This window comes from Sapajus apella, unplaced genomic scaffold (genome assembly GCF_009761245.1).
Source record: "Sapajus apella isolate SASKATOON/1434 unplaced genomic scaffold, GSC_monkey_1.0 scaffold6, whole genome shotgun sequence".
NCBI classification, from domain to species: domain Eukaryota; kingdom Metazoa; phylum Chordata; class Mammalia; order Primates; family Cebidae; genus Sapajus; species Sapajus apella.
This window is the reverse complement of record NW_022436946.1, coordinates 17,856,127-17,866,999: the sequence shown is the minus strand read 5'-3', so window position 1 is coordinate 17,866,999 and position 10,873 is coordinate 17,856,127. Positions and strand designations below refer to the sequence as shown.

At 36.4% G+C, this 10,873-nt stretch overlaps 1 long non-coding RNA gene across 1 annotated transcript; it reads left to right on the top strand.

Moving 5' to 3' along the window:
* The first annotated feature begins 1,918 nt into the window (after positions 1-1,918).
* On the top strand, positions 1,919-3,949 carry LOC116549286. Its single transcript, XR_004267788.1, has 2 exons — positions 1,919-2,137; positions 3,003-3,949. It is a non-coding gene; the product is annotated as an uncharacterized LOC116549286 (long non-coding RNA).
* The last annotated feature ends 6,924 nt before the right edge of the window (positions 3,950-10,873 follow it).

Below are 10,873 nucleotides of genomic sequence, written 5' to 3'. Positions count from 1 at the left end.
TTCATTCTGTTGATTGTTTCCTTTGTTGTATAAGAGACTCACTTTAAAGCAAAAGAGGTGCAACAGTAGCTGCATGATCTTAAGATCAACTGTTCCTATTCGAAACTACACCATCCAAAAGATGCTGCCATTGGAAAGCAATAAAATAGTTCATAGAAGGCACAGGTGAGGCACAGGCTTGAAAATGATACCATATAAGGATAGGAAATCATCTTCCAAGATACACTCTATACTCAAGTCTCATCACCACTGTATGGTGCTGTGTTCCATTGTTTAGATACGTGGTGCCCTGTTGGTTATACATGGTGGCGGGAATGAAGAGTTGAAAATAGAAATATGGCAATTTTCACGATATTGATTCTTCCTATCTATGCACATGGAATTTTTTCCCATTTGTTTGTGTCCTCTCTTATTTTCTTGAGCAATGGTTTGTAGTTCTCCTTGAAGAGGACTTTCACATCTATTGTAAGTTGTATTCTTAGGGATTTTATTTTTTTTGTAGCAATTGTGAAGGAGAATTCACTCATGATTTGGCTCTCTGCTTGTCTATTGTTGGTGTATAGGAATGCTTGTGATTTTTGCACTTGATTTTGTATCCTGAGACTTTTCCAAAGTTGCTTATCAGCTTAAGGAGTTTTAGGGCAAAACCACGATGAGATACCATCTCACACAGTTAGAATGGTGATTATTAAAAGTCAGGAAATAACAGATGCTGGCGAGGCTGTGGAGAAATAGGAACACTTTTACACTGTTGGTGAGCATGTAATTTAGTTCAACAATTGTGGAGGACAGTGTGGCGATTCTTCAAGGATTTAAAATACCATTTGACCCAGCAATCCCATTACTGCATATATACCAAAGTGATTATAAATCATTCTACCATAAAGACACATGCACACATATATTTACTGAAGCACTGTTTACAATAGCAAAAACTTGGAACCAACCCAAATGCCCATCAATGATAGACTGCATAAAGAAAATGTGGCATATATACCCCATGGAATACTGTAAAGCCATAAAAAAGAATGAGTTCATGTCCTTTGCAGGGACATGAATGAATCTGCAAGCCATAATTCCCAGCAAACTAACACAGGAACAGAAAAACAAACACTGCATGTTCTCACTTGTCAGTGGGAGTTGAACAATGAGAACACATGAACACAGGGAAGGGAACCTCACACACAGGTGCCTGTCAGGGAGTGGGGCATGAGAACACGTGAACACAGGGAAGGGAACCTCACACACAGGTGCCTGTCGGGGAGTGGGGCATGAGAACACGTGAACACAGGGAAGGGAACCTCACACACAGGTGCCTGTCGGGGAGTGGGGCATAAGGGGAGGGAGAGTATTAGGACAAATACCTAATGTGTACGGGGCTTAAAACCTAGATGACAGGTTGATAGGTGCAGCGAACCACCATGGCACATGTATACCTATGTAACAAACCTGTGTGTTCTTCAAATGTATTCCAGAACTAAAATAAAGTAAAAAAAAAGAAAGAAAGAAAAGAAAAGAAAGGAAAAGAAAATGGCAATGACACATAGTGAGCTTCTGCTTCCTTTTTCTGAAATTCTGTAATCCATGAGTTTAGCAGTCTTGGTTCCTACAATGGGGAATATCTATTAGTGAAACATAAGCTATGATTTTGGCCTGGGCACTTCAGATTCCATACGCCAAGGAGCCAGTGGGCAAGGAGGGAATACTATATTGATAGAAGCAATTGAGTTGATTACCAGGAGAAAGGCTGTTATGACACACTGGGGCAGAGAGGAACCTATTTGGTACTTGATTATCTGTTGGCAATTATTTGTCCAATTTTCATGATAAATTGACAAATAGAGTAGCCACTATCTAAGAAGGACTTGATGACCAGATGTTTAGACAATCAGAGATATGGGTTTGGGTGATCCAAGCAGATAAGCCACCAAGACCAGCACAGGTACTAGCTGTGGGAGAAGTGATTCCAGGATAGAAGAGGACAATCAATTATTACAGATGTAGCCCCAAGCCCAACTGTATCAGTGAGAGAGTTTTCTCCATTAATTTTCTTCTAGGAAGCTTACTCCAGGAAAGAAATCCCTCAGAGTCCTGAAGATACAGCTTTTGGAACTTAGGTGAAGAAAGAAGGCTCAAGGTGTACAAAAATGGACAGTACAGAGTGCTCTGCTACACTGCTAGATTCTCCTTTCAGGAAGGAAGGACAAATTCACTCAACTTCTGGAAACATTGCTGGTTGAGCTCTCAGCCATCAGACCTTTTTAGAAGTTGCCCTCTTCTGAAAAGAGGCACATTGCCCAAGATCTTTCCTCCTCCAGAAGGCAAGCTGCACCCGAAGACTGGTTGATGTAGGGTATGATGGTCCGGTCCCCTTTCCCCAACACAGACACATCTAAATGACTGTCCTAACTTCAGGGCTCTCCTTGAGGTTTTCTTAATTAGTTCTTGTTACTATGTGGCAGTCCAACTTCTTCTTTGGTTTAATTCTATTTTCTTCCCATCCCTCAATTGTTGATCCCGACAGCAATTGACCCCAAATTTTCTATAAACCAAACACAATCTCAAAGTCATCTTTCCAAGGAATCTGACCTGCAACATGATTACATACACTACAGTCTATACACTTAAAGATTTAGTGAAAGTATGCTGCTGAAGTTTATCAGAAATTCCCTTCTTCCACTGAAAATTTGTCTTGCAAATATCTGTTTCTAGATATACACCATTCATTCTCTTCTCTATTTTGGCCAATTCTCTTGCGTATGGGAAAGTGTTCTGCTACAAAACAGAATACCAATTGTTAGAACTAGAAAGAAAAACATATAAAAGTCTGTCGTTTCTTATATCTTTTACATCTCCAACAAATACCCTGTGATAAAAAGGATGCCAGGAAATGTAAGTAGTTTGAATCCACCAAATATTTGGCCTGAAGTATTTGTGTATAAAATACAAACTCACTTAATCTGGGCTCAAATTTACCAGAACTTCTTTTCTTCTCTTTTCAGACACAAACTTTGTTTAAATCAGTATTAACATCAATCACATCACCATCAAGAAGGCTGTAATTTTGATTGTTTGTCCAACAGTTGGGCCACGTTTTCCTGTTTTTCATTTCTCTTCTTATATCTCAGTCTATGCCAGGGGAGAAACTGGCTGAAGTTAAGGGCTAATGTCAAGTACTAACTGAACAACAGATGGATGGCCTCAATAATGTTATATCCTGGTTGAAATTATTACCCAATTTTTTTGGCAGACCTGAGATCTATGTATCTCCATTTAACAAGTGTATGTAGACCATTTCCTTAAAAGCAAATTCCTATAAAATATATATCAGAAAACAATAGGTGTAATTAATATAACTTTTTAAATGCTTAATAAAATTTACCAGTATACTATCATTTTCTTGAGAGAAGGTTCTTAATCATGAATTTTTTTTACTTAATGACATTATTTAATTTTTTCTTTTCTTTTTGTTAATTTGATTTGTTATGGCTTCTCAAAAAAAAGTTTGTCCTTTTCATCTAATTTGTTCAATTTATTTTCATGAAATTGGTCACATACTTAATGCTTCATTCCTTTTTATATAACCAAATTTCCATCTGGTACCATTTACTCTGAGCCAAATGAGCTTCCTGTATCATTTCCTGTAGTACATATCTGCCAATTGACACTTTTCTAGGTTGACAAGTTATATAATTGCCTTTCATTTAGTTTAAAGATGTTGTTCCATTGTCTTCTGATTTTCATTGTTTCTGATGAGAGGTCAGCCTTCTTTCTTACTATTGGTCCCCTGCATTTAATATGTAATATGTCTTTTTTTCTCTTGCTTTTCAAATGTCCTATTTAATTCTGATTTTCAGTAGTTTAATATAATGTCTGTTGCTTGGTATTTGCTTAGATTCCTGTAATTATGTATGGGTTTTTAAATAAAGTTTTGAAATTTTTTAACCATTATTTGGCCAAGTAATTTTTCTGCTTCATACTCTCTCTTTTTCTCTCTTTCTAGTACACTAATTAGAAGCTTTCATTCTTTTGCTATTATTTTACAGGTTATTAATGTTCTACTTTAAAATTTTAAAGTAATTTTTATGGAAAATTTGATCATAACTTTAAATAACTATAATAGAAAATTCTAAAAATTCAAAAAGTAGGCCAACAATACATATCATACCTATAGAAATGGCAATTTGGTCTATTGTCTTCCAAACCTTATACCTTATTTTCTTTCTTACATTGGCCATGATTTGGAGTCTTTATGGATGAGTACCAATGATAATATCCTTGTATTTAATGTATCTTTAGAGAAAAAAAGTGTCTAAAATTTCATGATCAAGAATGCTATTTGTTGTTATTGAAAGGTGTGTTCAAATGATTTCAGGGCGTTTCCTACGTTTGAGTATTTTGCTATTTTGATATAGATTTTGAAATTTATATATATTTTTTCCCTTACTATTGGAGGGTGAGGAATGTGGAAAATAATTACTAGTGCTATTCTTTAGACATTTCAAATTGTCTCTGTGTTTGAACACGTGGAATTTCTCTTTTTTGTCCCCTAGAAGTTAGGTTGGCTATGCGACATTCATTGGTGTGTAAAGTATGAACAGCAAAGACGTGCTACTTCTGGGCAGAAATTTTCGGAATTAGCATGGTATGTGTCACCGATTCCCTTTTTTGTGACACAGTGACTATGTAAATATATATAGAAACATCTCTTCTGTCAGCCTGGATCCCTTAGTGACTATGATGAGAAAAGTCTTATTGTTAGTTTTCATTGAATGAATAACATGAGCACATATTTAATTATTATGATAAACTACCCAGGTATTAGGGGTTGTCTATGCAGAATAACTCATCCTTTATTTTTCTTTTTATGCTAAACCCATCTTTTATTTAAGGCACTTGTACTTGATCATAACACATTACTTAATATTTTTTATTCTATAGCTTTAAGTTTCATTCTACAAATCCTTTTGCTGATAAAAATTATAACTTGAATGTAATCTGCTGTGTATTTCTAGGAGGCAAAATCAGGTAATTAATATAACTTACAGAGTGTTTTTATTAAAAACCTTTTCTTTCTAAGAGTAAAATGAGTGAAATAAAAATAAATATGTAGTCTCTGTCCTTGTGGGATAATAGTAAGAGAGTTAATTAGAAGATATAAAATAAGCTCTCAAAGATAATTCTACGTGGGCCATGTGAAAAAAATGAAATAAATCTTTTCTAGAAGTAATCTAGAAAAACTTTATGGAAAAAGTGACATATAAACTGTGTTTGAAAGATGAATAGAATATTGATGAGAAAATTCCACACAGCATCTAAGTAAATATACTGTGAGAAAAGTGTAAACAAGATATATAAATGGAACAGCAAGTTATATAGTTTGACTTACTTGTAATAGCAGAGTAAATGTGTAGAACTATGACTTTTATAAACATCAAAGATTTTCAGTAGAAGAGGGATTTTATTATTAAGAAGATAATTAATATTGTCATTATATTTAGGATGAATTGTAAAAGATGGGTGCTAGAGGTCATCAGAGGTTTGGGAGGGGTGAAGATTTTTCATTGTCAAGGTGAGACAGCGAGGTTCTGAGAGAGGAAACAAAAAAGTAGAAACAGCTTTGAATTTTGTTAAGCTACAAGGTTTACAGATAGTTATATTTTCACCTATGTCTTAGCATTTGAAAATCTGTCTTCTTTCTTACATATTGCGAACCATATAAACAGAGTCTATAACTAGATAGACCTTATTGGATAACTACCAAAAAAGTAATATTTTATCCTATTGAACACTGATTCAATATGATAATATTCAACACTCAAACCAAAAGTGAAAACACAGATGCCTAGGGAAAGAAAAGTTGGCAGCACAAACTAGTGGGAATTGGATAGGGTTTTTCTTGGCCTTCTGCTGCACAATAGGCAATTGTAATTCAGGTGTATTTGTTTATTCTGGTAGAAATAAATTCTCCCACTAAAACAAAAGTGCTATTATAAAGAGCTAGACAAAATCAACAACACCCGACTTTGCCGTGTCTTGCATGACCGTAAGGGGTCACATTCAGGAATTGTTGATCAGACTTCCTTTGTCTCTTTCTTTTAAAAAGGCATTTTGCAAATTTAATACTTTTCCATGTTCTAAAGCATCGCTTGTCCATGGGAGAGGGGTTGGGTGTCAAACAAATGCAGAGGGGCTCTAGGGGTTTCTAAAGTGGTCACTTCAATGGTCATTTCATAATGTGTTTGTCGGCATGGCTTTCTTCCAGCTCTGGTTTTGTTACCTTCTCTCTGTTTTCAATGTAAACAGCAGTACAAAGTGAGCTATCTTCCTGCTGCTCAAAATAAATACTTATTTGGGTAAAATTTATAATGTTAGATTCTACTTTTAGTCAGGAAATGCAAACAAAGCTGGGAGACTGCTTGTTCCCTGACCCCAAATTCATTCCATGTTGCTATAGCATCACCCCTGAGAAAATGGGCCTGCCTGTTTTCCTCCCCATAGACAAACTCAATGGGCTTTTGTCAGCTCTTGAATTATAGCATTAAAATTTAAACAGTAGGGATTTAATGGAGGATTATTATGACACTCCAGTGCATTCTTTCTGTTGCCGTTAGCAACAACCCCAAGAATGAAATAAAATAATTGTTTTAAGAGGAGCTGTTTTCCTAAAAGATGAAACTACCTTAGATTTACAGAAACTGATTTGTCAGTGTGTTACTTTTAACATGAGCAGAGCAGTGGTAATGTATACCAATCCAGTGACTTATGGCATTTTTTCTTCGTATTTAGTTCAACCAATCTACAAAGGCCAAAAATATTTTCACAGGCCCCCAAAAGATGAACTCCAATCTGTTGCTCCTAAATGCATTATCCACTGTCTGGAAGATGTGCAAAGGCAACGGCACAGCGTTCTCCATCTCAAATCCTTCAAAGTGCTCTCAGAATAAAAGAATCCCCACCAAAAGCCCCAGGGAAATCTATCTGTCTGTATGGTATGGTAATGACTGAGGTTATTCCAGATAGAATTCTGGGAGAAACTCAGCTATTGAAATCTAATGAATGAAACTGAGAACTTCTTGTTATAATACTGCTTCTTTGATCAAATATATCCTTGTGTATAAGAAGACATAAAAATAAATAATAAAAGCAAGATATTGTTTGAATTTTTGTTTGATTATATAATCTGAGAAGTTTTCCAATAAGTAATTTTGCATCTGGATTTATTTTCTCTGCCAGTCACTTTCCTTTCTAGTTTTATGTCATTTTTTCTTTCCTATTCTAATGTCAGCAGCTAGGTTTACATTAAGGATTGCATTTTTAATACCAGGGATCACAACAATTTATGTTCCTTTTCTAGCTGTCAAAATACAGATATTTCCTTCTTTTGCTATATCCTTGCTGGATAACTCCTTTCAAAATATTTTTAATTTTTTCCTTTTGAAGTAAATTTAAGTTCATTGTAGAAATAATGTAAAATGAGTAACAGGCAATAAATAAATGAATAGTACTTTGGATTTTTACCACACAGAGATAATAGTTCTTAATCTAAGTGTAAGCCTTTATCTATAGCAATGAAAATTAGTCTTACTTTCATCCAAGACATCCAGGGTTCCCCTATCCTCTTTTGTAGAGGCAACCCTTATTACCAGTGTCTTGCGTTCCCTTTCAGAGACTACATGCAAGCATCTGTATATATGCCATTATTACAGGAAAAAAATAAATTTTACATTTTTCGGATCCTTGCTTTTGCATATAACAATAAACTTTGAAATCAGTATAAGTTCCAGAATTTGTCCAGTCTTGTGGGATCAGAGAGTTGGGACATTGAAGGAGGAGACTAAGGGATTTGCCTTCAAGTTGCCTTTACTAAGCAAGCAACCATCATTTGTTATGTTGTATATAGCTGGTTAATAAATGGCAAAAGTAATGAAACATGCTTTTATTCACACTTTACAAACACTGTGAAAATAGTCACTTTTCATAAAGACAGAAACTGTTAACATTCTTTTTATTGGGATGATTAGCCATAATTTGTATGGAACTACAGGTAATTTCTCTAGAGTTCCTAAATGAGAGATTTTAAAGTAGTTTCTTGTCATTTGCTGTCAAAAACAATGTTGCAGTAAACATTCCTGTAAACATTACTATAGGTATACATATGAATATGCTGTTTCACAAATTACTAGTAATTGAATTACTAAGATGAAAGCATTATATACATAGATGTTCACCATCAGTGAACCAGACCAGACATTGAGGTCCTTGTTGAGCCAGTGACATTGCTTTCAGAAGCAGAATGGAGGATAAAGTTTCCCCCAGAGGGCAAGCTGTCATGTGTCATGTAATGCTAAGATGCTGCTGGGACCAGGCTGAACTTGCTTTTGAATATATCATTTTTATTTGACAAGTGAGGCTTACTGGGCCTTTCTTACTTTGTTAGTCATAGAGTCCTACTCAATAAATGGCCCACTCAAAAAATGGAAACACCAGGCCAGAGAGTCACAAGGTGTCTATGGGTCAGGTATTTAGCTTTGCCAAGAGTCCAGCACAGTACTAGCTACTTTTGTTTTTAAGTAGCCATGTCAGAGAAGTGATTAATCCAAGGGCCCCTCAAGGTAGAGGTTGGATTTATTTGCCCAGGACCCCAACTGACTGACTTGTCGCAAAGACTTGAGCTCCAAGGTACTTAAAAGTTGTGCATTAGCACTTCATATGCAGCTCTTCTGTGATCAGGAGAATCCCTCTGGCACTTTTGGGATTAGGAAGTATATTCAGATGTAGAAGCTACAACAATAGTACACTCAACTGGTCCAAAATTCCTCAGCATACAAAGTCACATTAATTTCCCCTCTTCACTGTGAACCTGGCCCAAATTCCATTCATTGAATCTAATGCCTGCTGCCTGCACAGTATTGGGTAAGAGCACGACTTGGGCAGTTTTATCCAACAGAGTGCCAACCTAATGAAATTGATGAATATGGCCTTTGGTCTTTCTCAGGGACAGGGAGACTTCTCTTTAAAGTAGCTGAAGTCAGGGTAGAGGGAAAGAGAGTAATCAGAGTATATCAAAAGAGAAAGGGGCTCTATGCCAGTAAATAAGGCATTGCACTCAGTTTGAGCAGGTTTTGAGCAGGTGCTTGCTTATGGCTCAACCAAAAGAACATTTAATGATTTTAATCTACCCAAAGCCCTGTATTGAATGACAAGGTCTCCATTGCTGACACCATTTATTTCTGCTTTGGAGACTCTTTGGTTTATCAGCCATGGCCTCATTTCAGCTGGAGCTGTAGGGCTTGCTGCCCCATTGCCGTAGAAACATTTGTCCATCCACCCTCCCAGGCAAGAGTGACCAACAACCAAGGTGCCATTTGGGCAGTTTGTTCCAGTTCTATCTATTACAGCTTACCCTCTAAAGATTCATTATCAGGAAGGACAGTAGGGGACCCTGACTATGCTCCCTTTCTCTTGCCCAGCATTTGATATCGAATCCCAGAGAGTCTTCTTATATTCCCAAACCTGGCCTGCAGGACTTATGTGTTCTAATTTCAGGCCACCTCTGTGTGAACACATATGACTATACTCTTTTAGAAACCTCCAGGTAGTATCTTGAATATTTTACTGCTTAGATATTTCTTCTGCCAGATACCCTAAATCATCTCTCTCAAGTTCAAAGTTCCACAGATCTCTAGGGCAGGGGCAAAATGCCACCATCTCTTTGCTAAAGCATAGCAAGAGTGACCTATTCTCCAGTTTTCAGAAAGTTCTTCATCTTCATCTGAGACCACCTCAGCCAGGACTTCACTCTCCACATCACTATTCAGCATTTTGGTCAAAACCATTCAACAAATCTCTAGGAAGTTCCAAGCTTTCCATCATCTTCCTGTCTTCTGCTCTCTCCAAACTGTTTCAACCTCTGCCCAGTATCCAGCTCCAAAGACACTTCTACATTTTCACGTATCTTTATAGCAATGCCCCACTTCTCTGGTATGAATTTGCTGTATTAGTTCATTCTCAGACCACTATAAAGACACACCTGAGACGGGGTAATTTATGGAGAAAAGAGATTTAATTGACTCACAGTTCTGCGAGCTGTACAAGAGACACGACTGGAAAGGCCTCAGGAAACTCACAATCATGGTGGAAAGCAAAGGGGAAGTAGGCACGATCGTCACATGGCGGAGCAAGAAAGAGAGAGAGCAAAGGGGGAAGTGCTACACCCTTTTAAACACCCAGATCTCATGAGAAATCACTCACTATCACAAGAAGAGCAAGGGAAAAATCCATCCCCATGATACAATCACCTCCCATCAGATCTTTCTCCCAGCATTGAGAATTATAATTCGACATGAGCTTTGGGTAGAAACACAGAGTCAATCCATATCACAGAGTTTGAGAGGAGAATAGAAATTATGGAGCAGAGTCAACTTTTAAAAGGTAATGACAAAGAATTTTCCAGAAACTATGAAAGATTACATATTAAAGAAACACCGTGCACAACAAATTGAATAAATAAAAATGAATCTACAACCCTGTACCTTCTACTAAAGCTCTAGAATTTCAAAGCGAAACTCTTAAAAGTAGACTAAGAGAATAAATCACCCAAAAAGAAACAATTGAATTTAACAGCAGATGTCTCAACAGCAGCAACTGAAGCCAGTACACAGTGAAATGATGAAATTGTACATGTGTGTAACCAATCAAATTCTCTTTCAATACTAAGGGCACAATAAAGATGTGTACATAAATAAGAATTTGGAGTTTCACCACCAGCAGAACTTCAGTAAAGTACCTTCTAAGGTATGTTCTTTGGCATAAAATAAATTGACTGTAAAAAAAAAAAAAAAAAAAAGAAAAGAAAAAAGATACAAAAAAG